Here is a 10,413-nt window from a genome sequence, read left to right on the forward strand (position 1 = left end):
AAAAAAAAAAAAAAATTAAAAAAATGACAATTAATAAAATTAAAAAAAAAAAAGTGGGGCCAGCAAGTAACATAATGGTAAAGGCATGGTACTCCCACATGGTCAACCCCAGTTCAAGTCCCAGACCTGGTGGCTTCCTTTCTCACTTTCCCTCTCTCTCTCTCTGACTCTCTCTGTCTCTCTCTGGTGAACATACATGCCCTATAGAAAATTAAAATAATAATAATAAATTAAATTTTAAAAAATAAATCAAGCATATAAAAATCCTCATTATCTGATAAATGCCTAGGTCATCTCAGCCATAATTTTAATTGTTTCTTTTTCCCTTTGAAATCTGATATTATAAGGATAAATCACTTAAGAAAAGCTCAGCTGTTGTCATCCCAAGCTTCAAATTGGAAAGGGACCCTGGGCTCTTGTTTCCCTGGCAAGGTGCCCAGCACACAGTAGGTATTTGGGCAGTATGGGGGGAACAGAATGGATGAGGTTGCCCAGGTCATAACATCATCATGAGGTTATTTCATGTTCTCCCATTCCATTCTTCTCATGAAGGAGGTTAGTTCCCGGCTCCATGTATTTCTGATTAGCGCCCTAGTTTTGCCAGGGGCAACTCTGCTTCCCATACCCCTTACTCCTTGCCCACTCTTGGCATTATCTGAAGATATTCTTGCTTGTCACACCTGGGGAAGGGAGGGCTACTGGCATCTAGGTAGAGACTGAGGATGCTGCTAAACACCCTGCAGTGCACAGAAACTTCTGACAAAGAATGGCAGGCTCTCAATGTCAATAGGCGGGCAAGGAAAGCCGGGCAGAGTGGCCTGGTCAACCTTGCCCATTGGACAATCATTTTCAAAGCTTCCATGGTGGACCCTGAGCTCACCTGGAGAGGGAGAGCCACAGCCTTTCCAGAGACGTAGCCATGAGTATGGTAAGAGCTGCTATGGGGATATTTCTCTTGCAGGCCTTCTCCCTCCCTCCCTTTTTGCATCCTAGAAATACAATCTCCTTTAAGACGTTCATAGGGCAAAGCTCCAGAACTCCGACCCTCTTCCACTTTTTCCAAAGCTGAAATGAGGATGCCCGAGAATGTTTCATTGATTCATGTAATAGGTTTATTTAATATTCCCATTACCCTGAGGCCGAGGAAGAGAGGGACTGGGGGCAGCCGAGGACCGTGCACACAGCTATAAAAACGACGACTCCATTAAATGCAAGCAAATGGCTAAAATCCGTCCCAGACCCACATTAGAGGAAGCATGTCACAACCCTTCTGTCACAACATCGAATTTAAAAGAGGCCTCCAGAAATGGAGAGCGTGACCCAGGCCACCCTGCCATGCAGCAGCTTCCTGTGAGCCATGATTGGAAGACCCTGAAAAGGCCTCTCTGGTCCAAATCTCTGCCCCCAAGCCAAGCCCTGCTGCCTGGAATTTCACCATCATATTCATTCTTCTGGGTTAAGCATTATTCTCTCTACACAGTCTCCTTTTAAAACATCATCAGAAAAGAGATCATTCATCACAAATTCCTGAGAATGTGTAAGTCTCAGGACTGACTCCTGAGTTACAACTCATGTTACCGACTCCCAGACTTAACTAGAATGTCTTTAGGACCAGAGAGATCCCTCAGTTCGAACATGGACTCTGTCATCCAGGAGCTGTGAGATCTTGGACTGGTGACTGAACTTCTGTTTCCTCATCCATAGGACAGGGATGGTAGCGCCTACTGGCAGGGTTGCCGCGGATGTTAAATGTGAATAAAGCCCATCACAGGGTGGTTGAAGTGGTTGGATCCCACATGGTTGGCTTGGTGATTTAGCCCTGAACCTGGTGGCTTAAAAAACATGCCAGGCATGAGTGCATATGTGCCCAAAATCCCAAGGGGAGAATGGACAAGGGATTGCAGCATGGCTGTGGCTATCCCCCCGGACAGTGATTTGTCTTGATTTGCCCCTTTCTTTTTCCTCTGTCTCTCTTCAGGGAGTTTATCATCCTATATTAAAAATGTTTTTAAAAAATTGTGAATGAAGCCCTAAGTACATTGCTAAATTCATAGGAAGCTTTCAGGTAGAATTGATAGTATGCTGGGGCCAGTTGGTGGCCCAGAAATGGAGAGCATGACCCAGTCCACCCTGCCATACTGCAGCTTCCTGTGAGCACGGTAGTTAAGGCACTGGACTCCCACATGGCTGTGGTTCAAGTCCCAGACTTTGTTTTTCCTTTTTCTTTCTCTCTCTGGTCAAATTATTTTTTAAAATAATTATTTAATTTTATTTATTATTATTATTATTTTCCAGTTTGATCAGAGAGAGATATTTTTAAAATAATTATTTAATTTTATTTATTATTATTATTATTATTTTCCAGTTTGATCAGAGAGAGATAGAAAGATAAAGAAAGTAAGAAAGCAAGCCACCAAGTCTGGGACTTGAACTGCAGTCCGTCATGTGAGAGTCCAGCACCTTTAACCACCACACCACCCACCAGCCCCAAAATAAATAATTCTTTAAAAAATTGTTAGTGTGCTAATAGGAGTCATGAGGTGGGTGAGTCTTTGCTGTAACTAGAACAAGGCCAAGATTCACTTGCGAATAGCTCTAGTGGGTGATCTTGAGAGATGTATACAGTGAGGAGAGAGGCCATGGATTCAAATGGGTGGTGTGAAGCCACAAGTCTTCCTTGAGGAATTGCACCTGAATTTGGCCCCTCAAGACTTGGGTGTGTGTTGGGTGGGTAAGAGGAGAAGACTCAAAGCCCGCCAACATCAGGGCTCCCTGTGAGCACAGTTCAGGGAAGAAAGTCACATTCAGGGTGCAGAGTGGTGAACAGAGGAGCAAGAAGGGCTGGAGACCAGCTGCACACCACTCCCAGACCACGACCCTTCAGGCCTGCAGCTGCCCAGAGGGGGCACCTTTTGCTGATTTATGCAGAGGTACCCTATGAGCCTTTATCAAAGTCCAGGCACAGGCAGCAGAGAAGCTTCTCTGGATGGATGAAATTTAGAATGAATTCATTAGAATTTAGATTTTAATTCTAAATTTCAAATGTGATGCTCAGTGAGGTAGACCCGAGAGGGCCTTAGTGATAGAGTCATTAAGTCACTAGAACCCCACTCATTGGCACAGGCCCCAAAGTATAACAATCCTGAGTTCAAATCCCTGCCTCATCACTTGTCAGCTCTGTGGCCTTGAGCAAATCACTGCACTTCTCTGGGCTTCCACTACTTTCTTGCTAAATGGGGAGAAATAACTCATGGCTCATGGGCTATTTGAGGATTAAATGACTTAAGACTCGGTGAACCCTAGATGTGGTGTTGGGAATAGGACAAGGGCCTCTTAGAAGTTACCTTTTATGTTTATGATCATCACAATACCCCCTTCATTGCTCTGTTCTGTTAATCAGGTATGTTATCCATTATCAAGCATGCTACTCAGACCACAGACCTAAAGGAACTGAGAAGTGGGAGAGCTCTGGGTGCCAGGTGGGATGGGGTGGAAGACATAGGGGGAAAGAGACCAGAGTCTAAGAGGCAAATGCTATGGACTCTTGAGGGTGCTGGAGCCTACTCTCCCTGGGTTAGCTACCTCTTTGGTCTCCTGGGGGACTGATACGAAGGACGACTGGCCTTGAGACTTGGATAATTGTTTCAGGATGCAGAGAGAGTGTTTGTTTGTTCATAGTTTTGGGGCTGGTGGGCTGCCTTGTTTGCCACTGGGTCCCCAGGACCTAACATTTACACAATGCTCTCTAAGTATGTGTAAGTGAATGTGGTAAAAGTCTGTCATGGGGCTGGCAGGTGACATGGTGGTTGGGAGCGCTGGACTCCCACATGGTCCCAGACCTGGCGACTTGCTTTCTCACTGTCTCTCTCTGCCTCTCTTTCTCTCTGTCCCTCTCTGGTCAAATTAAAATAAATAAAATAAATAAAGTTCGATAAAATAATTGTTTTAAAAAGGGTCTGTCATGAAGAACTCTAATGCCAGATTCAGGTTGAAGCCATTGTGTGGACCCTGGGGTGCTGTGTGCAGGGGTGATGGGTAAACTATAAACACATGCATGTGCATGCACACATGGACACAAACATGCTCTCAGAGAGACACTTGTGTTCCCACAATCACATATAATACCTGCATACACAGGCATAGAGACACTCCCCCGTCACATACATCACACACAGACACACACTCATATTAAGGTGTGCAAACACTCATATTAAGCAGTCACAGTGATAGAAAGGCTCAAGTTTTCCAGACACATACACATAGAGTCATCTGCTATTTACCAGTGTTGTGGTCATGACAGACTGCTCACACTGATAGTGGTCCAGTAAGGAGCATGGGGACTATACCCTGTAGGCGATGTATGTATTTGGATATGACATCTAGGTTTGTGTAAGTGCACACCGTGATGTTTGCACAACAGCAAAATCGCTCGAATGATACATTTCCACAGAATGTTAAGTGGTAGATAACTGTATTCATGGATAGACACACATTTACATCTGCCAGCACATACATTCCTATGTTCATACACACATCATAGGTATGCACAGATTCTCCACATTCACACGTATGGGGCATACACACAGGTGTATGTATTTATCGTCATATACCCACGCTTGTAAATATATTTACATTTTCCCCCTTGAGTAAGCTGGTAGCATGGTAGTTAGAGCAGCTGGATCTTACATGGCCAACTGCATGATCTGAGTCCTGATCTAGTGGCTTGAAAGCACACTGGGCATGGGAGCTGGCAGGTGGCATGGTGGTTAAGGCACTGGACTTCTCATGGCCAACCATGATTGGAGTCCCAGACCTGGTGGCTTGCTTTCTCACTTTCCCTTTCTCTCTCTCTTTAGTGAAGTTTGTTTTTTGTTTTGTTTTGTTTTTTGGTTTTTTTTAGAAAGATTTTTGCTATTGGACGCATACACTTGCCAGAGAGACAGAGAGACAGAAAGCAAGAAATCACCCTCTGGGACAATGGCCATATTGCAATCCCTTCTCCTCCATTCTCCTCTTGGGATCTTGGGCATCCATGCATACATGCCCAGCATAAGTTTAAAGCCACTGGGTCTAGGACTCGAACCACAGTCGACTACGTGACAGTCCAGCAACGTAACCATTACACCATCTGCTGGTCCCTCTGGTCAAAATTTTAAAAATAATAATAAATAAGATAAGTAATTCTGGGGCCGGCAGGTGGTGTAGTGGTTAAGAGTGCTGGACTCCCATAGGGCCGACTATGGTTTGAGTCTCAAACCTGGTGGCTTACTTTCTCTCTCTCTCTCTCTCTCTGTCCCTCTCTGTTCACATTAAAATAAAATAAATAAATAAAAATTAATTAATTAATTAATTCTTTTTTTTTTTTAGCTAAAAAGGAAAACAAACAAACATTGGGCATGTGTGCATGTGTGCCCAAAGTCCCCCAAAGAGAAATAGAGACAGGGACCATGAGTGACCTCTCTCATGATGAGTGCTTTCTCACGTTCCCCCTCTCTTTGTCTGTCTTGGATGAGTGCACAAGTCCTCCGACCGATGAAATATCTCCCCCATCCACAGATACAGAAACACACACATTCACAGATCTATGCACACGTCACCATATTACAGTCACACTCACACACACACATCACACACATACATAGCTTCATGGATATACACACGTTTTCCCCCACAGATATATTGTAAGTCTACACATACTCATAGGAACCTATTAATATTCCTAGATACATTCAAATTTATCCATCTACGCACATACAGATACATATGTATGTGCATACATGCGTGCATACATACATATATTCACTCACATTCACATACCAGACACACACATCGATGGGTGTACACATCTCCTGGATGTACACACGCACACATTCATACATTCAGACAAAGACACATGCATGCACAGATATGCACTCATTCCTCCTCATTCAGTCACACACATTTGTAGACAAACACACATGTAGTCACGTTCACACACATGCACACAAACACACCTACTGCGTTTTGAGCTGTTGAACAAAGTCAAAGCCCTTGGTGCTCCAGTCTTTTCTGGAACACCTCAGAGCTTTCTCCAGTTACATCTCATTAAGTCATACATGCCCCCATACTCCAGGAGCAGACATGCCAGCTGTGTTCTCCTGATCTGCTCTGGAATCAGTTCCCATCCCCCAAGGCCTGGGAGAGAAGACTAGGCCATCCTGGGAGAGGGGCTACCACAATCATTGCTTTTACTACCTTTGACAAGACTTGATGGATGGCATTTGATCAGAAAGGACCTTCTTCCAATGTTCTGCCACTTGTGGACTGACACCCACATTTCCTGCTTCTGAAATGAGCATCTGATACCCCCAGTCCTCTCTCCATTCACCTTGGGACTCCAAACTATAGACGAGAAACCACCTTTCTGCACTCAATTATAACAAGCTGCCTTAACCATAAATGAAGTTGTAATGCCCATGCCCACCAGATGAGTTAGCAAGGCACCCCTTGCCCTTGTCATAAATTAACTCGTTATTCAAATTTTAAATGAATTATAAAAGTTGAAAATTAAATCTGGCTAAATTAGGGGTTTTCCCTGTTCTTTTAATGAAGCAGGAGCCACCAGTGGCATAGATCTGAGCGGTGACAACTTCCAGTCCAAACTTCAGCAGCAGCTTTCTACCAGCTGGTGAGCTGTCTACCTTCCACTGCCATCGTCTGCTCTCCCGCCTGGCTGGCCAACCTCTAATCCCAAATGTCCTAGTAAACCTGACAATGGATGAGTTCTCTAAGTGTCATGGGCACATGCAATGTTATTTATTTGTGTTTAATTCTCGATTGTGGAAAAACACATCCAACACACATTGACATGGAAAAAATAACATAATGACTCCAAACACCATTACTCAACTTCAACAAGAAAAAAATTGGGGGACATTAAACCAATGTTCCCTGTAGGTGATAATCAGTGATACGGTAATTGCCGATCTTCCTGTGGTTTCCCCTGTTTCTAAATTTATTGTTTCAGGGGAAGGATAATACAAACAAAAGATCACTGATCCACTTTGTGTCTCAAATAAGACTCTTTTGAGTGCAGAAAGGGATGATGAGTATTGTTGGGGGAGAAGGGAATAGTCTAAAATTCCCCTTTGTGTGTTCAGAATGGCTTGGAGGTATGACATAGGCTAAAGGAAGTGGGGGTCATGATATCAATTAGGGTCCCACCTGACAGCATACATGGACAGGCTTGCAGTCCTTTAGGGTTAACTGAGCCCAGTGCAACATGCTATGCAAAATGGGGGGCCATGGCAAAAGGGCATCAGCAAGGAGAGGGCTGCTTGCCCACAGCCTGCGTGGTGGGGATCCAGAAATTCCCACATGCTATAGGACAGGGATAGAGAAGTCACAAGAAACTATGAGCTAGGAGAGTCAGAGTTTTAAAGAGAGGTGGTCCTAGACGTGGTACTCCCATAAGGCCCGGAAGAGGTCAAGGGTCTCAACAGTAGACATAAGCCTAATGCCCCTCAGACCAGGAGTAGTCCCCCAGCACCAGATGCCACCATCTGACACTGGACCACCATGAAGCAGGATGTGGGACCCCCTCCGTGAGGTCCCGCGGAATAATCCAAGGGTCATCAGTGCCTTCTCTTGGCTGCCATGAAGCTTGGCATTATATTGAAAAGACAAGTAAAGAAGAGATTGTTTGAGAATGAAGAAATGACTGTCAGGAACTTTCAGTAGATTTCATATTTACCCAAAAGAGACTATCCTAAACTAGAAGACACGATGAGAATTGGAGTCCTAAGGAAAGATAAAGTTGGTTGTAGAGAACACATTAAGTGACATTTGTTAATATAGCTGAGTACACGTTAATGGCATTGTTTAAGGTCACAGAAGAGCATAGAGTACTTGCAACTTTCTGGTCTTAAAAAGTAGCTTACTTCTTTAAAAAGTATTTTTTTCTTCCATGAGAAAGAAAGAGAGACAAAAAGACAGAGAGACAGCACCTCCCAACAGGGTCTTCATGCCGTGCTTCACACCTGGCCTCAGCCAGTCCCAGATCATAGTCTCATGGAGGTCTCTGTCCATGAACCCAGAACCTTCTCATGTGGGTCAGCCTGGCAGAGCATTGCATGAGCATTGTACCACTTTCTGGCCCAAGATGAAGCTGATTTTCATGTAAACAGATTCAAATCAGAGGCAGTGAGGGCCTAATGGTAAACCTGAAGCTCAAAAAACCCAATTTCAAAGAACGTATTCAGATCATCTATTCTCTTTCTCCTTTATATTCCAAAGAGCTCAACACCACTCAGAGACAAGCTACCAAGTATTCCAGGCCACAAATCAGAGGTGCCACAGAAGACAGACCTCAGGGAATTGTAATGCCATAGAAGGACTGTCTGAGGAGGACAGCAGCTCTAATTAACCAGAGCTGGCTTGCAAAGGTGCCAGAGCTGACTGGCCACTCAGCCCAAAGAGACAGAGAGTGGCAGCAGGCTTATTTAGATCTGAGCAAAGCCCCCTTCAATCAGGCTCTCAAGATAATTAGGAAGCAGAAGGACAATTCATTAATGGCCTAAGTCAATGTAGCACCGGCTATCCTGCATAACAGTGTCTGCCTATACTTTTATCTGTCCTTTCATTTCTAGGCAAAGGAAATAAATAGATGGCTTTTCAAAGTTTTTGACTGGGGTCCACAGTAAGAAATACATTTTACGTTGGAGTGTAGAACACACGTGCACAACTGAAATAGTTACACAATTGAACTGACCTTGCTGTGTGCAATGTGTCTGATACTTTCATTGCTGTACTTTTCTATACCTTATTTTTTGGTGTTGAACATGGCCTACTAAATGGAATATACCACCTCCTAATGGACTACAACTAAAAAATAAGGGTCTATAAACTAACACCTGCTTGTCTTAATAGTTCATTTCTACCCAGAGAGTTTCCAGGTAGGCAATTTGATGGGATTTTACACTTTGATTATTTTGAGTTTCTTGTGTCTAAGGTCCAAGACGCAGAGCCATTTAGCAGGACTATTGGGATCGAGCTATTGCTATTATTGTATTGCTTTTATTGTATTGTTTTTGCAGTTATAAATAGGCCCATGAGACATTCCTGGTTACAAAGACAGTGAATATACATATACAATTTCTGGCTGGCTAAGTGGAACTTGTGGAATTTGTTACTAACATGAGTTTTTTCTCTGGGTTCATCAGAGTTAGTTTTATCTTTCTGGAAACAAAGTCATTGAAAACAAACAAAAAAACCCTGATGTATCCTAGTGAAATTAGATCAGAGCTAGAAACCACAACCTTTGAGTCTTAGACTAGCTTTGATTAGCTACATGAACTTGAGCAAGTTCTTTATTCACCGTGGCAGACACCTCTGGTGGCCTAATTCAGTATTCATTCTCTACTCTTTTGCTGTCTCCCATGTAGCTCGAAAGAGGATGACTCCGTTTCGCAGCTTCCTATGCAGCCAGAGGTGGCCACGTGACTCAGCTCTGACCAATGAAGTGTAAGTAGAAGTCTGATGAGAAGCACGAAGAACAAAGAGAGCTTTGGATGGCCCAATAAAAGCCGCAGGTGCCAATCTTTTTCTCCATTCTTTCTGCTCTGTGCAGACAGGATTCTGGGAACTGCAGAAACCATCTTTCAATCATAAGGTGACAAGCACAAAGAAGAAACCAGCCCAGTAAGAATGACAGAGAAGAACAATAGGGCCAGGATTTCTGGTGGTATCCTTGAACACATGACATCAGCAACTTCCAGCCCTTGTATTTTTGGTTATTTAGAAAAAAAAATGTCTGTTCCTTTAAGGTAGTGTTAATTACATTTTATTTTTCTTGGAGCCAAATGATCCTAATTAATTCGCTCTCTGGGTAATGTCAAACAAGAACATTATGGGACCAGTAGGTGGTGTTAAGGCAGCTAGATCCCACAGGGCTGGCTGCACAGTTCGAGTCCTGTACCCAGCAGCTTGAAAATAACATCAGACATGTGTGTACCGAAAATCCCTAAACGAGAATGGAAGAGAAGGGACTGTGGCGTGGCCATCCCCAATACAGGATGACTTTTTACTTTCCTTCTCTCTCTCTCTCTCTCTCTCTCTCTGTCTTTCTGTCTCTGGCCACTTAGCGAATGTGCCCAATAGGAAAACAAAAATTAGAACACTGTGTTATCAGTTCTACTATTCCTACAAAGACTATATAAGGGTCAAAAATAGGATTTCTCAACCTCAGCCCAATTGACAGGCTTAATAATCGTAGCAGTTTGCATAATAGTTATGTCTCTGGACTCCTGTGTAGTCAACCACGGTTTGAGTCCTGGACCTAGGGGTTAAACTCACGCCAGGTACGTGTGTGTGCATGCCTAAGACCCCGAGAGGAGAATGGAGGAGAAGGGATGTGGTGTGGCCATCGAAGGAACT

At 43.7% G+C, this 10,413-nt stretch overlaps 1 long non-coding RNA gene across 1 annotated transcript in view; it reads left to right on the top strand.

The window, feature by feature from the left end:
* The window catches only part of LOC102478407 (uncharacterized), a 21,307-nt gene extending 11,613 nt beyond the window's left edge, over positions 1-9,694 (top strand). The window contains exons 2-3 of the long non-coding RNA XR_334553.2: positions 9,423-9,501; positions 9,608-9,694. This is a non-coding gene — a long non-coding RNA (uncharacterized LOC102478407). The remainder of the gene's footprint in view (positions 1-9,422; positions 9,502-9,607) is intronic.
* Positions 9,695-10,413: the final 719 nt, after the last annotated feature.

This window comes from Tupaia chinensis, unplaced genomic scaffold (genome assembly GCF_000334495.1).
Source record: "Tupaia chinensis unplaced genomic scaffold, TupChi_1.0 Scaffold000235_1, whole genome shotgun sequence".
Classification (NCBI taxonomy): domain Eukaryota; kingdom Metazoa; phylum Chordata; class Mammalia; order Scandentia; family Tupaiidae; genus Tupaia; species Tupaia belangeri.